Raw genomic sequence first — 13,304 nt, 5'->3', positions numbered from 1 at the left:
GGTTTCCTGATTGGTCCTCTGGTCAGGTGTTTGGTTCCCTTTGTTAACCCTTTACAGGTAAAAGAAACATTACTTACTTGGCCCTTTGGCCACGTCACAATTTAGTGCCATCCCTTTTGGGGTAACAAAGCCCAACACGTAGAAGTCCAAGTGTCCTCACAAAAGGTCTTCAGTCATAATTTTGGGATTCATGGTCTTTATACCTTTCTCTCAGGGCTCTGTCATCCTTATTCCCTTATCAGGGGCTTTAAGCCACCATGCCAGTGGCTGGCAGGGGAACCCAGGCCCTCCCACTACTCTGGGTTCCAGTCCAAGAGCCCTATAACTGACAACCAAGGCCTGCTTTTTCAGACTCCTTGCTGCTCTCTCCCTGGACTTCTTCCTATCACAGCTTCTTTTTAAGGCCCTTGCTCCATCACCTCTCCAGGTTCACCCTTCTCTCAGGTCCAGGACTCACAGGGCCTCCACTGGAATCCATCAGAAAATAACACACTAACAAATACAAATATAAACTCAACTTCCACCCTCCTCAGGCTTAACTTTTCATCGCTCTTAAATTTTCTCTGTTCTGTTCCGTGGTTGAACACCTTCCAGGGCCTTCTCCCAAGAAATCCAATCTCTGTCTTTCTTTCAGGGTATATTACCAGAGCCTTTTCCAGCCCAGAAGCTGCTCTATGCCTCTCCTGACTACTTACCAGCCTTCTTTAACAAGAATGCCAGTGTTTACACTCCTCCTAGGCTTCCTACTTCTCCCATCCAGTCTCCCTACTCTGTAATCCCAGAGAGTGATTGTAGACTCTTTCTGCTTCAGACTTTCTTCCTTTATACTAATCACCCACAGGGACTCATCTTTAATTGGGCCAAGTGTAACCAGCTGGATTGATTGGACTCTCAGGCACACATTAACCCTTTCAGAGCCTGTGTGGGAGAAACATGCCATCACAGCACAATTTCTTATTTGGAAGCCAAGTTCAGCCAGGCTTTTATTCAGAAGTATTTGATTTCAAAATCTTTCACATTTAGTCCTAGGTATCGTATGTTACTGAAATAAAAGGAATGTTTCTCTCCCAGAAGTACTTAAAGGTGGAGCAAGTGTCTTTCATACAACTATATTCTGTGGGCAAGAGGGACTAGAGAAATTTATGACAACACCAGATTATTATATTATTTCTTATGAGTGGTATTTTTTTTAAAAGGCTCCCCTGACACTTCAGATATGAATGGCTGGTTAGCAACGGGCATCTGATGACTCAGACTTGTCCTTCTAGGTCACTGGTTCAAATGCAGCTCCACTCAGTTTGAGGGCTCTCAGGAGCTAATGTAAAACGTGCTGGCAGTCATAATGTGATTCCTAGCACACAGCTATCCACTTCATAGTTAATCCTAAAACCTTTCTTTTACTGGCAGCCTCAACAGAGAGGCCCAGAGCATAGAGCCTTAACTGTCTTCTCTGCCCTTAAAGTGAGCCCTGCTGATCATGGAAGATGTGGGTGGGTGACAATGTATGGAACATCTTTCAGTGGTGCTGCAGTTGCTTTACCTGTCCTGAGAATAAATGAGGGATGTCAGCTTTTCTCACTGTCTGTTCGGCACCATCAGAAGTTTACGCTTGTCTTGACCCTCATGACTGTGTTCTTTCTGGAGGCACAGCACATTCATTATATTTGCTCCACTTACTTACCTCTCTGCTGTGCCACTCATATGTGATCTAATTCCACTACCTATGAAGTCAATGGGAATTTCACCATTGGCTTCAAGGGAAACACTATCAGTCTTTGGGAATATAGAGTTACTGTCTTGGAAAATGTAACAGTAGAGTTCTGTTGCTTTTAATTCACACAAGATGAATATCTTCAAAGGAACAGGTATGAATGAATGAGGTAACTTAACACAAGTAAGTGATATGATCCAAACCCTCAGCAAGATTAATTCAGTGACATTCAAGCGATAACTCTTGACTGTCCTTTAGTATTCAAAGGAAGGGAACAGTGCCATAAACATTAATGGACCTCTTTTTCATAAAATGGATGGTATTTCAGCATATACCAAAAGGTTTTATAATGTTTCCTTCAAAGATAAGGGAGGAAAACAGCTCCAAAATGTTTCATTTAAACACAATTAAAATCAAACCTCACTGTACAAAAGGTTTTCCCAAAATCTTTATGCACTTTTGCCAGCCATTCAAATCAAAGATCTCTTTTGTACTAGATTATGTTTTGGTTGGTTCAGAGGGGATGCAATAAAAAGGCACGTGATGATATGGATTTGAAAGCATCATAAGTAACTTTTGACTATACATCAGTGCCATTTTATTGATTTGCTGACTATTTACCATTGGTATTTGGAAAAGCAGTTATGTGATGTAAAACGATCTCCTTCTGTATAGCATTCATTTTGTTCAGCTACAGTCCGGGGGTAAAAAAGTAGGTGTACTGCACAACATAACATTTTGATATATTCTCAAGAGTTAGTAAAGGATTTAGCATCAAAAGCAGCACTTCTGCCAGGGCAGATTAAAAAATATGGATGACATTTTTATTAGTGACTGGTCACTCTCAGAAAGTTGCACAGTTCAAGTATGAACACAACAGTTCACATATTTATCTGAAACATTGAAAAAATTACATGCTCTTGGGTCTAGCAAAATTACTCTGGAGATCTAACGAAAAAGGTTTGTTGTGAGAATTCTAGTACTTCACATTTCCTGTTGTATTAGAAACAGCATGAGAAAAGTTAGGGCACAATCCTAAACCCAGTGAAATTAGCAGGAGACTTTCCATTGACTTCAATTATCTTTGGATCTGGGCCTTTTATTACAGTATTTCTGTACTTCCAGTTCAGGGGTTAGTGAGAACCAGGAACTGAAATGACATAAAATGGGAAGCTGGGTGAGTGGCTAACCAATAATCTTCAAATGTCAAAAAGGTTTCTGGGTTGACTAACTGAACTGAACCTCCACTTAGTGGTCATCTAGCCAGGTTTCTTCTTACCTCCTTTTTATAACTAACTTCTTTATCTGGTCACTTTTTTCCTGGCTTTAACATGATAAACAATTTAAAACCATTTTGTACCAAACAGAAAACATCTTTTAATGTCATTGACTAAATTTTCAAACCTGTGTGCCTAAAGTTAGGCTCCAGCAGCTGCATTTAGTCACGCAAATGTAAGGCTCTTACCTCCTCCCCCCCAAAAAAAGTGTCAAGCACCTTCATTTTGGGTTAACTTCTATGGGATATGTAGAAATCAGGCCACTTTCATTTAGATGCCTAAATATGGATTTAGGAGCCAAACTTTAGGGACGCTGGTTTGAATTTTTGATATAACCCAATGTGAGAGAAAGTGTATACCCCCAAGGAATAAGTAAGAAAAACAATAGTTTTACATCAGAAGTTCATTGACCCTGAAAAGAATGATATCCATCAAGAAAGCTAATAGAACTGCTCTACTGGTCTTCCTGAGAGAAGTCATCACTCAGATGCTAATATAAATACATTGAGTTGAAGGATATATATGTGTCATCTGTAACAATATTTATTCATTTTCTTCCTGTCAATAATGACTGATCGTTTCCTTTGTATGCTGTAGTTAGAATTGGACTGCATCATTTTTTCTTATATACTTCTCAGCACTCAAGGCATAGTTTTTCAGTTATACCAGCAGAGCTGTTACAGAATTCATAGTACTAATGCTTCTATAAGACATGTGACAGCAGCAGCCATATCAGGCTTTTTTTTTTTTTTTAATGCCAGCAATAGGATTCATATCCAAGGGACTTTCCTGGGCTAAAATTAAACATCTAACAAATACTCTGGCTCCATTAAATAGTTCAAAGGAAAGGTTCCATGGCTTTATTATATACATATTAAGCAGTTTAATACCGTGGAAAGGAGAAGACAGACAAGTTTCCCCCATTGGTCTGCCTGAAATTGCACTTTTGGGCTACTTTAAGCAGAACCTTTACCTATACTCATATATTTCAAGTTCCAGCATTCTCGATGCTAGAGTCTCAGTAAAATGTTTTGAGCACAACAAAAACTTTATTGGCAGATTAATAATCCCACAGCCCCTGGGAGAAGCAGAACTTTTACATAGTGGGGAAGGGAGGCAAAGATCAGATATAAAACTACACTATGAAAACCTCACGGAGATTTCCTACTCTTGAGCCACTGCCTACAGGAAAATTGGGCCTATTGTTGTTATCTACCTAAGAAAGTCATTACAAGACTATCTTGCCTATTGAAAGACTGTCCTAAAATGATTAATACTGCAGGTCACATTGTAGGAAATATCCATACTTGACTAAATACCGTTCAATAGCCCATTAAATCTAGTCTTCAATGAAAGATGGGGAAGGAGAATTAGACATCAGTTTCTCTCTCAAGAGAAATGGGAAAAGTTATAGCAAAATATTAAAGACATGTGTCAGTCTCTTTTCTTACCTTTCTTTCAGAACAAGATCATGAACAGGTTTTATTAGACCCCTGAAGTCTCTTCAAGGCTGGGCTAATGAATCAAAGCAAATGCTGGAGAGGTGAGCAACAGCATGTCATCCTCTCTCTCATTCTGTTCTCCTGTCATAAATTTGAAAGTCATTGGAATTTGGTATGCAAATTTCCAAGGCTGTATGTCTTGGGTCAGCATGGTCCTGAAATGGTCCTCAATAGCCAGAACTTGCAGAAAAGCAGCTTATTTCAGCCTCTCACTCAGGCTGATTAAATGGCTCATGCAGTTCAAACTGACTCTAGCTGGTAGACACAGTTTGATAAAATATAATTCTGTCTGGGGCTACCTGAAAGAAATACATGAGACCCACATTTTGCTCATGTTGAAACCAATGGAAGATTTGCCACTGACTTTAATGGGAGTGTTTTCACTTTAAATCTCACTATAGACCACATTAGTAATACTCCCAGATAGAATATTACTGTGTGGAGAGTTCTATGGGTCTTTTCCATGCCAACAATGCCATGCATGTAAGTTTCTGTATCCTAGATGAGCTACTATGATTTGTTAATATTTTTAACTACTATGTAAAGTATATTTTTAAATTTCAGCATGTGCTCAAGTCTATCCTTATTCAGCTAAGTGTCTAAGCCTGTGTCTAAAATTAAGTGCATGCTTAAATCCTGTGGAAGTCAATGGGTTTTGCAGGTAGTAGGGCCCTGATTCAGTTAGGGATCTCAGATAAAACTTTGGCCAATTAAAATTAATGGGAGGGTTTCCTTCAATAAGGCTGCAAAACCTCAGGGCCCTCAAGCTTTGTATCTTCATTTAATGCTGAAGAAAGTGTACAAGCGGATAAAATATATTCTAGTTATGTTTTTCCCCGCAAAACACACTTTGATATATGGTTAAGTGCTCTTAACAAGAGCTTTTCTGGCAGCTCTTAGTCCATCCACAGCCTTCCCACTGAGAATTCCCTGATACATACACACACGGATGTGCTCATGTTTGCGCACACACTCATTTCTAAGTGATTTTGTATATTTTTCTCAAAAGATGGAAGAAGGGGAGAGAGAGAGAGAGACTTTTTATGTGGATATTTGCATTCTATTGAACCATTCATCCAGTTATCAGCCTCAACTCCCATTTCTTTCTATTGTACTGAAAAGGCATTGCCACAGTTTAAACCAATTTCATTAACACAGGTAATTTTACTACACCTGATTACAAGGATGTCACCATTGTGTGGAGACAAATGGGATGGTTCTAAAGGCAAAAAAATTGCTCTTCTAGACTTTGAAAACTTCATTTGATATTGAAATAGATAAGTCAACATTAATTCAGTTTGAAGTTAAGCACTCTGTTCTATTAAAATGGCATTGATTTGCTGCCGATATAAAATGAACCACCAAAGACATTGATTAAAAATAAAAGCTTTACAAAGGGATATACAACTGATCATCAATTACAGCAAAAGAATTGAAGTGTAACTTGAAAGGAGTTTTAGAACTGTGGGCAGTGGACTGTATTACATTTAGAATATTAGCTATCAGTCAGATTTCTCCTTGATTATTGTGAATAGGTGTGGGGACGAGGGAAGGAGGGATGGATGTCTCCATTTATCTGCAGACTGTGGCCAAAAAAAAGTGTAACCAAGTCTTTCCAGCTTGACTGTCTCCTTGGCAGAGGGAATATTTTTAGTCCATTGGATTTTGAACAACTTCAGAGACCAAATGGATAACACTTTAGACCTGTATGTAGAGTTCAGGAGAACTGAGTGAAAATCCAAGGCCCAGATTGTAAAATCCTTATTCCCAAGATTAGTTCCATTGCCTTCAATAAGTCTACATGTGTAACTACTCACCAAAGGGAGTAAAGTGGTTGCAGTGATGGCCCAGATGTTGCCTTGATCTCTGCGAATGGTCTCCTAACAAGACAATATTTTTCAAATTTATTTTTATATAGAATTCTTGAAATAATTTTTGCTTATACTTATAGGTCAGGGATCTCATTTTCAAGCAGTTTATTGCAAATATTTTCTATTTAGTATTTGAAAATTGACCTGTATTAACTAAATACCTTGGTTACATGGTATGTTTCTGTTCCCTGATTGGACCATCTTAGCTCAGAATCAGGTTTCCATCATGAGTACGAGTTGGAAATTTAGACCCTGATCCTGCAAATGTTTATGCCTCTGCTTATCTTTCCTCGTGAGACCAATCACATTCAAATCAATTATTTTGCAGGGAAATTGAAATCGAGGCCTTAACTGACCTATACATTTTACAGTATTTGCTTTAATTTAGTTATTTCTGTGAACATGTTTGCCACAAAACTTGTTTACTATAATATTTATGGAAATCAAACACAAATGCTGCAAACACTCAAAGAAAATTCATAACAAAATTGTAGCAAATATTCATTGATTTTTTCCAGAATTTGTCCATTTTTAGAGTTTGATTTTTGCTGAAAAAACACTATCTAGGGGATTATTTAAATCTTCTTCATTTTATTTCAGTTACCAATCCAGATATTTAATGGTTTTGACATTTTGAATAATTATTCCACCAGGTATCTACCTTCTCCCTGAAACAGCAAACTAGTGTTAAGGGAGAGAGAGTATACCTAATGAAATAATTACATTCAGAATGTCAAAATGATTGAACATCTGTACTGTCTTGAGAGTTTAGAGAAAAGAGTGGTACACTTTAACAAATCATTTCTTTCCTGCAAAAACATATTAGTTTTTCAGTTAATATTTTTCAGTTTTCCATTTCTAAAACCGGGGAGGGGGATAATTTTAATTTAAAAAATGGAAGATCTGAAATGGAACAATTTTTCAGCAAAACTTTAGTACAGTACATAATTTGCTTGAGTTTGTAACTATCGAATCTTTAGTAGGCTGTGAGTGTCATCTACAAATCAAACATTTTATTTGTCTAGTCAGCCCAGTTAGATACTTTTATCATTTCAGGGAATCCCTAGGAGAAAGGAACATTTATGTACGGTGAAAGTACATTTGCAGATGCAATACCACCTTTTCCAGCACTGATGACCTCAGTGATCTGAGTACTCAGCATGAGAACTTACAGTGGCTTGTGATAGCCAAGAGCCAATAAGAAACAATGGCTTGCAGTCCCAGTGAAGCATGCAAACACACTCTAAGGGCAATGGGAGTGTTTTGTGTTCACAGTATCACCAGTGGGTCTCCAGGCTATACTTCTTTCAATTAACTTGGTATAGCCTTAGAGTTCTTTGTTAAGCTTGGGTTTTTATATGACTTCCAAAAGAAGTTCAGGAAGTTTCTTTGGAAGCCTCATTGGCACTTCTGCTGAAAGAGCAGACTACACACCCATGGCTGTGTCCTTTGTTTACTTTTGATATAAGAGCTCTGTTGCAGGTTTGAATCATGGTTCATGTGGTCAGCAAGGTTCACTTCCTTTATTTATATCGTGCTACTGGTGGGCATGACTATTTACACACAATAAGTTTTCTGGCCCAAATAACTTTTACAATCTAGTATCTTAATTATCTCTCTTTTTTTAAAATGTGAAAGTTGTTTGAAGAAAACCTTTTTCAGATGGGTTTGTAATAGAGGAAACACTAGCCGATGAATTAATCAATAAGGCAATTTTAAAAAAAAAATGTAAGGAGCATACAGGATTTCCAAAATACCAGCTTGCTTGAGTTACTGAGAATGCACTGAAGCAAAGTCTTTATGCAACTAGAATAAGGAAACAGCACCTGCACCATTTCTGGGATCAGAAAAATGGAGATTTAAAAAGTACCTCCATGCATTTTCAACAAAACACACTACCTTCAGGGTATATGAAAACATGCTTCTAAATTCTTACATGTGGCATTCAGGAATATTCAAAATATATGTCCATATATTACTCAGGGCCAACTCCTTCATGCTGATAATTGTGGCTACTCCTCAGGTATTCTTTGTAGAAGTCCACTTTTGTGCCACTCCTGAGGTACTGGTAGACTAACCAGTCATCTCCACCAGACTACACATGTCCTGCACACACTTTAGTCATCCTGATGCACCCTCTGCCTGCTACTGGTTAATGAGCAACACAGTGAGTATGTTACCACTCAGCCCCAAACACTTTGCTCGCTGGATGGGCAACTCCACAGGACTAGATATGTCCGTTCGCCCTCCCCCTCTGCCCTCAATGCCATTGAACGTTCCTTTCTCACATGCAGATCTGTGAAGTCTGAGAACAGGGCAAGTAAATGTTGCCACAGAGGCAGCTAAGACCCTTGCATTCAGGAAGGGCAAGAGATCTGCAAACAGAGAGCTTCCATCATGCACAGATCGAAGGGACACAGTCAGAGTTGAAACAGAGCCATCTCTTATGAAGCTGTTTCACCACCATAGAGAAATTGCTTATAATCCATGTTTAGTATATAATAACTAAACCTATAATACAAGGATGTAACCTTAACTTAAGATACTGGAAGAACTTCCATGAGAGCCCAACACCACCAGCAACTAGTTCCAGCCTAGTAGAAAATTTGCATTGGAACACGCCATAAGGTAAATACACAAACTGCAGGGGTAAGTCACTAGCACTAAACAAATATTTGTAGAGGCAGTTTCAGAATACTTGCACTGCAATAAATTAGCTACAGAAATCAATTATGCACCATTATCATCAAGCAATCTAAAATATACCCAAGGAACAAGGATCAGTCCAGGAAATACAAACCACAGCTCAAATGCAAATACCTCCCGCAATTGACAGCCCAGCCGGGGCATATTAGTACTTCAGTTCACTAACATGAGCCTCTGGGAATCTAAAAGAAGAGACATAACAAAAACAAAATGTAAATCTTTAGAAACTTGTGAAAAAATAAGCTACAGCATGTAAATGATGCAGATTTTATATATATAAGAGAGAAAGAAAATTGCTCCCAGGATAAGAGATATCATTTTTCACCTTAGAGCAAATTTGTGCTGTGGCTTTATAAAAACTGGAAGACAAGAATTTATGAATTAGACTTCAAACCACTGTGGTACACATAGACATCACTGTCAGATAATAATATAAATAGCCTTGTGTGTATTTAAAGCAAATTGTGAAAGACAAGGGGGATTGTGTGTACTCATGGAGGTGGATCCTCAGCCAGTGGAAATCTCAGTAGATTCACTGTAGTCAATGGAGCTATCTTGCTTCACATCAGTGGAGTTCTGATTCATACAGCTCAGCAAAATCAGTTGAAATTAATGCAGTCTCACATGGTCTCAATGGTCTCTGGGTCCAGCCCAGATTCAGTAAATATGAACACCATATATAGTCCATCTGTTTTACCAAAAATCTTTAAATGGACATCTCTCTGAGGCAGGGATAGTTTTTTACTCAGTGTTTGTTCAGTACGATGCAGTCCTGATACTAAATGGGGTTTTGAGGTGCTGCTTTAATGCAAAGATTCGATAATTTTAAATACTCTTAAACTGTATATTAATTCCATTGCAATACCTAAAGCAGAGATAATACACTGGAAGTGAGCATCCAAATACATTAGGTGGGTTTCAAAATCATATCCCTGTAGTAGAGTTTGTTTGAGGTGTTTTTGTTTTTCCATACAATAGCCAGTGCCATTAAACTGACAAAATTTGTACACGGCCCTAGTATTCAGACAAAAATCAAAAATTCCAGATGTAACAGGGATCCCAGAAAGCCAAGGTAATGAATGCATTGGAGAGTCTGTCCAAAAAATATGTATAAATACTTGTGAACCTATAAAGTGCATTTTTATTGCTATGATAGAGATATAAAAGAAAGTCAGATTCATTTAAGAATGTAAAAGTTTTCCTTATTACTGAAGTCTGTGTCCCTATCAAAGTGGACTTACCATCAATTCCAGAGGCTACAGTGACAGGAAATATTGACAGGAAGCCTTAAAATGGAATTCTGCACATGCAGCTCCCTTGACTCAACACTAGCTACCCCAGGAAAAATAAATCACAACCAAGATTTGGGGGTCACTGCTATAATATCATAAACCTGGACAAACAGGAAATTGAAACCTCCACCATCTCAAAAGACTGTAGAGAAACAGACAGAACCAAACAACACTGAATGTAGAGGAAGCAAGGCAGGGCTTGGAGTCTGAATGCAGATCCTGGCAAGAATCCACAGTTTGGAATCTCTGTTGGGCTAAGCCAATGTCTCCAGACTTTGGGAATTTGAAATGCAGTTCTGAATGTTGTGGCTCAGGCTCCACTTGCATTTTAAGCATTGTGATTTGGGGAAGAAAGCAACCTTCAGTTTCCTCCAAGGACTTCAAAAATATAGTAAAATTTTTAAAAACAATAGGATAAACACATTTGTCTCATTGTTTTAATTCTCTCTTCATTTTCTAAATTGCTTTCCCCTTTTCTATGCCTCCCACTCACTAGTTACCTTTTCATAGTCCATTTGTTTTCTGGAAGGCAGCAACAAGCATTTGTTAGCTCAAAAAATATCTCTACTCTTGTATTTCCCTCACTACCCTCCAGTATATTAGCAGCTGCTGCACATCTTTACCTAGGAAAGCTTCTGTTCTTTTTAATTTTTGTCTACTATGATGTCCTTTTGTTTTCTTTGAATTTTATCTTCAGTTAAGTTGCACTATATTTTATTTCCAATATTTCTGGTTATATATTGTAAAGTTTTACTCCGCAGTTCTCTATGAGTTGGCTAGATGTTCTTCATTATTTCTGTGGGGCTCTGGAAAAAAAGCAATTCCTTTATTTGAGAATCCTGACATTTATTAACATAATAAAACTCTCAAGATAAAATTGTGGTTTTCCAGACAGTAATTTCATTTGCAGGAGAACTTACAAGGGATTTATTTTAAAGCCAGGTAAAACCTAAAATATGAGACATGCATGGAATGCAGACCCAAAAAAAGTAGGAAATATATCATGAATTGAAAACTGTGTGGTTGTCTCATACATGTTAATTAGGACAGAACAGGTAAGCTAAAGATCCAAACTTTCAAGTTTTCTTGTCCTGTATCCAAAAATGTAGACAGTTCCTGGGAAATGTATCATTTAGAAAGGAATAATTATGTTATTGCCAACATCTTATGAATATGAATTCTTTATACAGAACAAGGCTGCTTCAACTTTATGTACACAACCATTCCCATAATTGTAGATGCTGAATACTGCAGGGAGGTAAACCTCAAAAGAATCAGAAAACAATGTGTCCTACTTTAAGCATACATAATAACCTTTTATCAGAGGATCTGAAAATAGTTTACACAAGCGGGGGCATCCATATTATTATCCCCTTTTTCCAGGATGGTAAATCGAAGCTCAAAGACTGAGTGACTTGCAAGAGTTCAACTGTTGAGCCATTGGCCAAGTTCTGAAAACAGCACAGATCTCTCGACTCCCAGTCACCCACTCAAACTACTAAGTCACATTGCTTCCCAAGATATCAGCTGCAGAAAAGAGTATCCTAATTTTCCAAAAATATTTGGTGAAAAAATCTTAGCTGCATTCACATCAGAGTACCCTATGATGAGAATGGCTGATCCAGAAAGTGAACAATACACTAGTGAGCCCTGATTACAATTTAGACTGAACCCTAACTTCTTAGACAACCTTTTGTTATGAGGTTTTTACAGAAACCTGGGCCAATGTGGCCAGTGCGTATCACACAGAAACTGTTCAACTAAATTTCCCTCTGTGGAAAGCTAATTGAAATTCTCCCTCACAGGTCACAAACATGGATGGATTTAATCTCACAAAAAGCTAACATTAACAAAAGAAAAATATCCTATGTGATATTGCAAGACATGTCTGAATTTTCTGATTTCAACAAGGACTGGAAGAGGCAATAATGAGGAAAGCCACTGTCATTATGAAGAGCATTTATTATGTGTGTAACAACATAAGTGTACATGATGCTTAACAAACACGTAAGGACAAGGTCCCTTCCCCTGAAGATCACCTTACAGTCTAATTCTGACAGATACAATACACAGGATACCCATTCAAGGGTACAAGCAAATGGAGTACCCTCTAAGGAGGAAGGGGTTCAACAATAAGAAAAAGGTTTTAAGGAGATATGGGAGAGTGGCACATATGAATTGTGAGGCTGTTCCAAGCATAAGAATATCATGAAGTAAGGTACAAAGCTGAAAGTGAGAGAGAGGCACAAAGGCTGGAGTTAAGAGAGTACTGGGAAGAATTTCAAGGAGCAGACAGAGGAAATGAGATGTGAGATGTAGCTGTGGGCAAAGTCTCATTATTCAAAAGGGTCTTAAGTATCTGAAAAGGATGGAGAAACTACCCGCTTAAGGAGTCACGTGGCCATTTCAGTTACATCCCTCTACTGAGAATGACTCAGATCAACTACATTATGCTATATATTGTAAACAAACCTTCAGAGTGGTCAGACAATTCTGAAATGATGCCATCCTGGGGAAGGGAGGAATAGGATCTGAGGAACTGAAAGGGGAAACAACTGTATACCCCAGCTGAGTCCAACTGCCAGCTTCTTGCAAAGGGGCCTGGGAGCAAACCAGAAGGCTAGTGAGAGTTCTTTAAAAATCTTCTAAATACTTCATAACTTGTCTAATGGAATGATCTCCAACTTATCAGTCAAGTAAGTCTAAGCAGCTAGCCTATGTTACTCTCTTCAGTATACCTGTTTCTTTAGATATGTTCTGATATTTAGTATGTGGCTGTAACAAATGCTTTAAGAACTCTCTGCCTCATATGTAAAGGTGAACAGGCACGATATCTAATAAATATGTCATGCCTTATACATGGATCTGTCTAACTCCCTTGCAAGCAGAACTGGTAAGGGAGTGTCTGGAACTATAAAAATTGTGAAGCCAGGAAACTGCAAGAT

This window comes from Chelonoidis abingdonii, chromosome 15 (genome assembly GCF_003597395.2).
Source record: "Chelonoidis abingdonii isolate Lonesome George chromosome 15, CheloAbing_2.0, whole genome shotgun sequence".
In the NCBI taxonomy this organism is placed as follows: Eukaryota; Metazoa; Chordata; order Testudines; family Testudinidae; genus Chelonoidis; species Chelonoidis abingdonii.
Note: the sequence above shows the minus strand (reverse complement) of the source record.